This window comes from Lutra lutra, chromosome 10 (assembly GCF_902655055.1).
Source record: "Lutra lutra chromosome 10, mLutLut1.2, whole genome shotgun sequence".
Lineage (NCBI taxonomy): Eukaryota > Metazoa > Chordata > Mammalia > Carnivora > Mustelidae > Lutra > Lutra lutra.
This window is the reverse complement of record NC_062287.1, coordinates 81754333-81762863: the sequence shown is the minus strand read 5'-3', so window position 1 is coordinate 81762863 and position 8531 is coordinate 81754333.

Here is an 8531-nt window from a genome sequence, read left to right as displayed (position 1 = left end):
AACTTCTCAGAATACATGTTCACCTCACCAAGAGAAGAAGAAGAAGAAGAAGAAGAAGAAGAAGAAGAAGAAGAAGAAGAAGAAGAAGAAGAAGAAAGAAAGAGAGAGAGAGAGAAAGAAAAGAAAAGAAAAGAAAAGAAAAAGAACATTCTGCTTATAGTTCAACACAGGAAGTCACCTGCAGATATACTGTCGGTCATCAGATTTCTAGTATGAAGTAGAGCCAGCAAGACACTGCTCTGTATATAGTTCAACCTGTAATCCAGTCACTTGCTAAAGTATATATCAAATGAGATCTTATATTTTAAAGTCTTTGAAAACACTAAAATGCTATATCGATATATGGCATGAGTGCTATGAATACTAAAGAAAAGTGATGATGGTTATTATGCCCTTATTCAAAAAACTTTAAAACTCCCATTTTCTATAGAATTAAGTCCTAACTTCTTATCTTTAAGAGGGACTATTTATTCCTCTTCCCAAGAGTCTTTATGAAAAAACATAAGAGGACTTCAGTTCCACTTTCCGAAAGGCAATAATAATAAAGGCACATTCCCTGGCCTTTTCTGGTACAATGATCAAGATAATTGATGAGCACAATAACCAGAGAGTGAGGCTACCCCACTGACCTACTGACAAAGGGCACTTGAACCAAAAGACAGATCTCTACTTTTCTGTTTGAAGTTAATCCCCTGCAAACATATTGGGGAAGGGATCTAGGTCACATAATCTCAAAAGTTATGCTTAACTGTTTTCTAATCTAATTATTCCCAGAAAGATCCATGTAATGTTGGTTCCTTACCCCATCTGGCTCTCCAACCAAAAACCTGAAAGTGAAAAGGGTGAGTAGCAGAATTCAAGTATGAACCTATCCTGAGACCCCAGAACCATCGAGGACCTCCATAGATGAGGGGGAAGCATTTTAAGCTGAAGAAACAGCATGAACAAAGGCAGTGTGGGCAGGACAGAAGAAGCACTTGGGGAGTCTTTACCAATCCAGTGTGACTGTAGCATTCAAGTATATATGGACCTAGAGTGGTAAATGAGACTGGAAATATGCATCTTCATGGGTTATAGAACAGAACCTCACATGAAGTGCTATACAATGGTTTGTTGAAGAAACAAACTACCTTGTTTAAAATCCACAACCATCCTATGATACCAGTGCTGTTATGTCAATTCTATAGCAGAAGACATCAAGGCAGTCTAACTTTAGAATCTATGCTCTTAACCATAATTAAACTACCCCATACATAATGACTGGGAGGCCCTGGCCAGGGACCAGAAGAGAAGGGTAAGGAAGGCAGGAAGGAACAGAAGAAAGAACCAAAAGTGGGAGAGAAGAAACCAAAAGCTTAAGATAAAAATCATGATACCGCATTATCAGTTACCCAGTTAAGTTCCTGGGAGAAAATAGAAAGAAGTGGGAATGGCTGGTTTTCTATTGTAGAGAATATGAGTAATAATGATATGATGAAATAACTTAGATCATCCCTTCCCCAGAAGTTCTCCAGTAGTGCAAGAACTATAATGGCTAAAGAACTTTGCTGAAAACAGTCACTACATTCTCCCAGTTCAGAATAGGCTAGTTTTGGGTTTTCATACATCCTGCTTCCTCTCAACCTAAATATAAAGAACCTCAAACTTATTTGCTGGTCTTTCCAAAGACAGATATAAAACAGGACAAGAAGCCCAGAAATCTGCCATCTCAAACTACCATGTTTGAGAAGAGATAGTATATCCTGTCTTTTGGAAGAGGAAAGTAGTATTTCACTGGCTCCCTCTCTGAAGTCATCTCAGAAGAAGGGTCCAAAAAGAATCATGCATAGAAGTTGGAGTACAGATCCTAAGAAGAGCCTGACATCTCAGTTTTGGTTGGGATATCCAGCTAATGTCTGGTTTTGTTAACCTGTTTCTGGGTTGTTGGGGGTAGAGAAAAGAACATGGAGATACGGAGTTATGTCCCATTCTGGCAGAGGATCCCAAGTTTCTGAGATGTAAAATATGGATTTTGCCCTAGATTCCCTCAGAAGCTGGATATTAGGCTGGAGTTGTAAGACTGTTGGAGGCAACAACCTTGTGGAGAAAAAAGAAACATCTATCTAAGCACTATAGGCCACAAACTGGAAGTCACATGTTGGAAAGGGAGCTTCAAGAGTGGCCATGAATAGTAAGATTCCCTAAGAAAGATGAACTTCTATCATGCAACTAGCAGAAGCTGCAAAGCTTACAAAGTAGACACTACTAGTATTCCCATCCTGAGTCCCGGACAGTTAAATGTCTCCAACCAGCCCAAAGACAGAGTCAGAGCTAACCACATCTTCTGATCCCTTATCTAGTGCTCACTTCATAGTTACTCTTCAGGTCACCTGTCTCTAGCTCAGAGTCACAAGAAGAAATTGGTATTTCAGGTCCTTGCAATAGGGTCCTGATGCAGGTAGTTAGCCACACCACAGCCATGGTCACTGCCTAGAAAGATTCTCCTCGAATCTAATTCTGGTCTGTAGAATACCCTGTCATAGCTATACCCCCATCATGCTGAATTACAAAATACAGCAGCATGACTCACTTTTCACTCAGCACCAGCCACCGTGGGATAACGGAGAGTAAAAAACAGGCACTCTCCAAGGCCATCACTGAAAACGCCAGCAGCAGGTGAAGGGGGTGGGGGGAGGGGAGGGGAGGTTAGAGCTTATCTGAAAGATACAATGTCACCAAAAGTTGAACTTCAACTCCAGAGCAGTAATGAAAAATTAATTTCTACATTGAAATGTAAGAGGAACTTTCACAGTATTGCCTGACACACAAAATCATGGCAGTTTTCTGAGCCAGGAGTCAAAGTGGAAGGAGAAAATGGAATCCTTCAGGCACTTAAATATACCAACAGTCACACATTCCTAAAATATCTGCAGAAATCTTCCTAGACTGCAAGAGGAGAGCCAACAGGGGCCAAAGATGAGAGTGTGAGCTACCTTAATATTTTCTTTTGTGTTCCTTATATTATCTTTCAGGTAATACCAGGGAAGACTTTGTAAAACAAAGCTATGTAGGAGGCTTCAGTGACATTTCCTCCTACCCCCATGTTAGTTCATGTCTACTAAGAAGCAGAATCCTAGTTAATATTTGATATGAAAGGGATTTACTAGAAAAGGAAACAGAAAAAAGTGGAGCAAACCCTCAGATCAGGATGTAGGTCTGACACCTGTACAAGGAAAGAAGGAAGGTAGGAGGATTGGAAAGAGTCTTAGACTGTAGCATGATTCTAAGAATGCCTCAGCTGGGCCTGGAGAGTGCCTGAGAGCCCACACAGTGGTAGATTCAGAGGGACAGCAGGCACAGCTATCAGTTCATTGTGTTCCTTAGAGTGGGAGATCTGAAAAAGACATTTTTATCATCATGATATCCCTAATCATAATAATCAGGGTTCAGAGTTCAAAAAGAACCAGAAATCAACTCTAGCTAACAAACATAAGGTTAAAAAGGAATTTATTGGAAGGCATCAAATAGCTTACAGGATTTATAGGAAGGCTGGAGGAAAAGCTTAGGAAATGGGCAGAAATCAAGTGTATGCCTCAGAAGGACTCTGATCAGGCTGTTGCTGGCGCTACCACTGGACACCAGAATCTACCACTTTCACTGCATACTGGATACCACCACTGTTGTCACTATTATCATGACTGGTCATTAGATATCACTGCCACCACTGCTACTGGCTGAATACATTCTGAATTGATGCAGCATCTCTGATTCACTTGATTTATATTTAAAATATAGGAAAGAGCACCTAATTGGCCAAACCTTAGTCATATGTCCTGGCCCCAGGTAGGGTTGTCAGATTTAGCCAATAAAACATAAGATGCACAGCTGAATTAGAGTTTTCAAGAAATGATTTTTTTTAAGTATTTCCTATGCAATATTTGTTACATACTTAAAATGAAAGATTTTTTTTTGTTATTTATCTGAAATTTAAATTTAACAGGGTGTCCTTTAAATTATCTGCCAACACTCCCTTCCACAGGCCAGCAGGAGGAGATAGTGAGTGTCTGGCTTTTAATGTCTGGTATATAAGGTGGCAAACCCTGCCTCCCACCAAGATTCACATAATGGTGAATTCTCCAAACACAAAAAAGAGATTCTTATATTGTGCTGTCACTGATGGGGATATCTACTCCTTTGAGTCAAATTAATATGGCATTCCTTGTCATAACCAACATAAAAGGAGACCCAGTTATCTGTTGCTCAGGAATACATTTTTAATCCAAATACCTCAAGGATAGGATAAAATGAACAGAAAGCAATGTTTGTTCTTACTTTTCATGCAAACTTGGTTTTTACAGATGTATAAGTACAAAGCATTTGATATTTCATGGATTTTTAAATGTCCAAATCTGGGCTTCATCCAAAGACAATAACGCATCTGTTTGCACAATCAGGACTGACTACAATGGCATCTACCAACTCTGTTGGGCTGGTGGGTTTTATCAGACATAGGCTTTTTGAAAAATATCATAGACAGAGTGAGTCCTTTGGGCAGGGGCTGTTAACCTTGAGACTTTGATGAAATAAGGTTTCAATGAGCACCACATGATCTGCAGAAGCATGGCTTCCAGGAAGCCAGTGCTGGATCTAATAGTTGCTTCTGCTAGAACCCTGGACCAATCTGTTCGTGCCTATGCTTTTCAGGTGTATCTGCCACCTGGACAGGAGTCATGCCCAGGAAGGGCCAGGAGTCCCTCTGAAATAGGGCACACATAAAAGGGAAGTATTATTGTCCTTGAAAAATAGTTTTCCAGATAACTAGAACCATGTGTCCCAAGCCTGTGGGGCTTTGTTCTCAGCAGGGTGTTAGATGCTGTCCAGCCTTGGAATGTGCTTTCTCCAGGCAACCAGTACCAGGTGGGGGAAAGGATCCTCACTGAGCCCTTTCCCCAGGGCATCTCCAGCTTCAAGGTCCCCCCAGGGCAATCAAATCACTTCATCTCTATCTTTTATACATCCTCCTATCAACCTTTTTCCAAACAGAAAAGAGGAAAATAATTTTTTCATAGTGTTGCCCCTTCCTAAGTGACACCTCACCTTGTCTAGACAGTTTCCAAAAGAGCCTCTTTTCAGAGCCCTCTTTTGTGTTCTGGGTGGAGAAAAGAAAAGTGTTTTCGAAAAGTCTCACTGTGATTTTACAAAACCGTCTCAGATGATTCTATTTTGTAATCTCCCCCTGGCCCTGACACACACACACTCAAACACATATCAGATTTTAAATCATTTGTTAGCTTACTTTTATTCACAAATATTTATTAAGTACACTTATCATGAAGTGCTTGGCATTATGCTAATTACTATTGATATGAAGATTAAAAAGATAGAGCAATCCCTGCCTTCACAGAGTTTTCTTCTTTATACAGTCCACAGAAATAACTATAAATCTGTACATACAGTTCATTTCAGCTAAATTAGTATTTATGGAGTGAGTTGGAATTCCTGAGGATAAAGTCTCTAGGAAAATATAATCTTATTGAAGGTATAGTAGATGTTCTTCTTTTTTTCCTGCCTTTCATCAAATAAATATTTATTAAATGTTTGTCATGTGCCAGATACTGTGCTAGAGTCTAGATATTCAAAAGCAAACAAAACTCTCAGAGGAATTGCTCTTGTGGAGATAAAAGTCTAGAAGGAGAGAAACACATTAAAAGATCAACCTTAAAATGAACTGTGATAACACATATGATGGCCCATGTTGGTTGAATGAATAAACGAGTAAAGGGTATTATGAAAGCATGCAACAAGAATGTATGATAAAGGCCACAGGACAAGGAGTTGAGGTTTAATTCAGCATTTAAGAATAGGGCCAAGTGGGGCGCCTGTTTGGCTCGGTGGGTTAAAGCCTCTGCCTTCAGCTCAGGTCATGATCCCAGGGTCCTGGGATCGAGCCCCACATCGGGCTCTTTGCTCAGCAGGAAGCCTGCTTCTCCCTCTCTCTCTCTCTCTCTCTGCCTGCCTCTCTGCCTACTTGTGATCTCTGTCTGTCAAATAAATAAATAAAATCTTTAAAAAAAAAAAAAAAAAAAAGAATAGGGCCAAGTGGTGGGTGAGAGGAAGAAGGAGAGAAAGCCAGGCTCTGGGCTGTGAATTTATAAATTTTGTGTTAGCTTTTTTTTTTTTTTTTAAGATTTATGTATTTATTTGAGGGGGAGAGGAAGGAGAGGGAGAATCTCAAGCAGATTCCTAACACAGAGGCCTTGATCACACAACTCTGAGATCATGACCTGAGCTGAACTTAAGAGTGACACACTTCATCAACTGAGTCACCCAGGTATTTGGTATTTATTATTATCAGTACCAGGTATTGAGGTATTTATTATTATCCTCATTTTGTACATAAACTATAACTCATATTTGAAGTAATTTGGCCACTGTCAGAGGGTTATACAGTAATGGTAGAGCTTGAGTTCAAACCCAGGACTGTATGACTACAGATTCCAATTCTTTTCATCACACCACATTTCCTCTCCCTACAACAAGCAACATAATACAAATTAAGACCTCATTTCCTATCAACCCATTGACTTTTGTGTTCCTCAAATACATTCCCATCACAGGACTTATACTTGCCCATATGTCTGTAGAACTCTCTCTCTTCTTCAATCAATGTTTGTTCAGAAGTAACCTCCTTAGAGAGGCCTGCTCTGATCACAGTTATGACAATAGTGCCTGTGTACCCTGCTTTATTCTTTTTTGTAATACCTATCACTACATGACAATAAATTTAATATGTGTTTGTTATTGTCTCTTCCCCATTAAAATGTAAGTTCTATGTAAGTTAAGGACTATATCAGGCAGACTCTCAGTAGGACATAGAATTCCCCTCTTATGGTTAAACCCAAAGGATTCAAGAAGGGAAGTGGACATTTTACAGAGTATAGACAGGGTTGAGGAAACAATGAAGAAACTTGATGCATCTGGAAATGAACAAAAATCTAGAGGCCATTACCACCCCTAAGCTTAGAAGGAGAGGTAAGGGGAGGGAATGTTGTTCTTGGAACCAGTGATTGCTGGATCGTAGAGGAAGGTCTGGTGGGAAGCCAGCTGTGGTGACAGAGGAGATAGCCAATGCTAGAGTTGTGAACTTGGGGCAAGGAGGAAACCCAAATTCTCTCTACTCCACACCCCCATCTTCTGCACTAGATCACAAACTGGCCAAACCCAACTAGAATCAAGTTAGCAAGGTTGTACAGATGGATGCACTGCTATTTGCAGCAGTCAACTTCCCAGGCACACAGTAGGGCAGAGAAGGTAGAACATGGATCTGAGAGTGGGAAGGAGCAAACAGAAAATAACCTGGTACAAAGATTTCATTTGTTTTGTTTACTTCACTTTCCTACCATCCAGAACACTGCCCCTCACACCTTGAGTGCTCAGTAAATATGTGTGAATAAAATATATCCCATGAAGGAGGACAGAAGAGTGACATCAGAGCAACTAAGAATCACCTAGATGTGGTTTTATGGATATTTCTAACCAGGTAGCAACATTGAGCCTGGGACAGAAGAACAGACCTGAAATCTGTTTCTTTCTAAAGAGGGACAAGATTTCTGTTCATTCACTGTTAAACACTTCTATAAAGTGTAAAGGTTGTGTAAATTGGGAGACAAAGGTCACATCCATAAAAGCTAGAGAATTCCTTCTCCATGCAATGTAAAGCAACATCCAGCCATTCAGAAGGTCTGAGTTGCTGTCCAGGTGGGAAGTAGGAGGAGAGAAGAACTGGAAGTCAAGTTCTCCTGCTGGCCAGTATCTTAACTCTGGTTCATCAAGATGCAAATAATAGAAACCCACTCAAATGAGCTAAATGGCATAGGAAGGAAATATTGCAAGGACACAGGGCTACTCAAGAAGTCTAAGGAAAGGAGATGTAGAAGAGAGACCACTGTCATTACTCTTTTCATCTCTCTCAAAAAGATGAGTCAGTCATTCATTCAGCAAACATTTACTGAACTGCTGTGTGCCAGGCAGTGTACTAGATTCTGAAGTGAACACAACAGTCTCATTTCTGCTTCTCTGGTCACATTTGAATTCTCTATTTCTCTCTCTTCATCTCTTTCTCCCTGTCATTGGTTTTACCTGATTCTTTGTGCAGAGAGCCCCAAACTAACAGTCCTTATGCCCTTATGCCCTTAGTCCCACCATGCCCTTATGCCCTTTGAGGTCTAGTGTCTACTAAAATATGAAGTTCCTGAGTTTCAATTCTAAGTTCCATGAAGAGAGAATTCAAGGACCTGACTGGTTGATTCTATTGTCCAATTAAGTCATCAGCAAGTACACCAGGGGGTCATAGTTGCCTGATTCACTGTCTGCTCAGCAAGGATGAGAGAAGCATACTTTATGAAGGGATCATGTGAAGCTCTCTAAAAGGGACTGGAGGCATAGGTGTGGGGGTGGATGTGTGTGTGTGAATATTACTCAGCCATAAAAAAGGAATGAGATCTTGCCATTTGCAACAACATGAATAGATCTAGAGTATATTACTCTAAGTG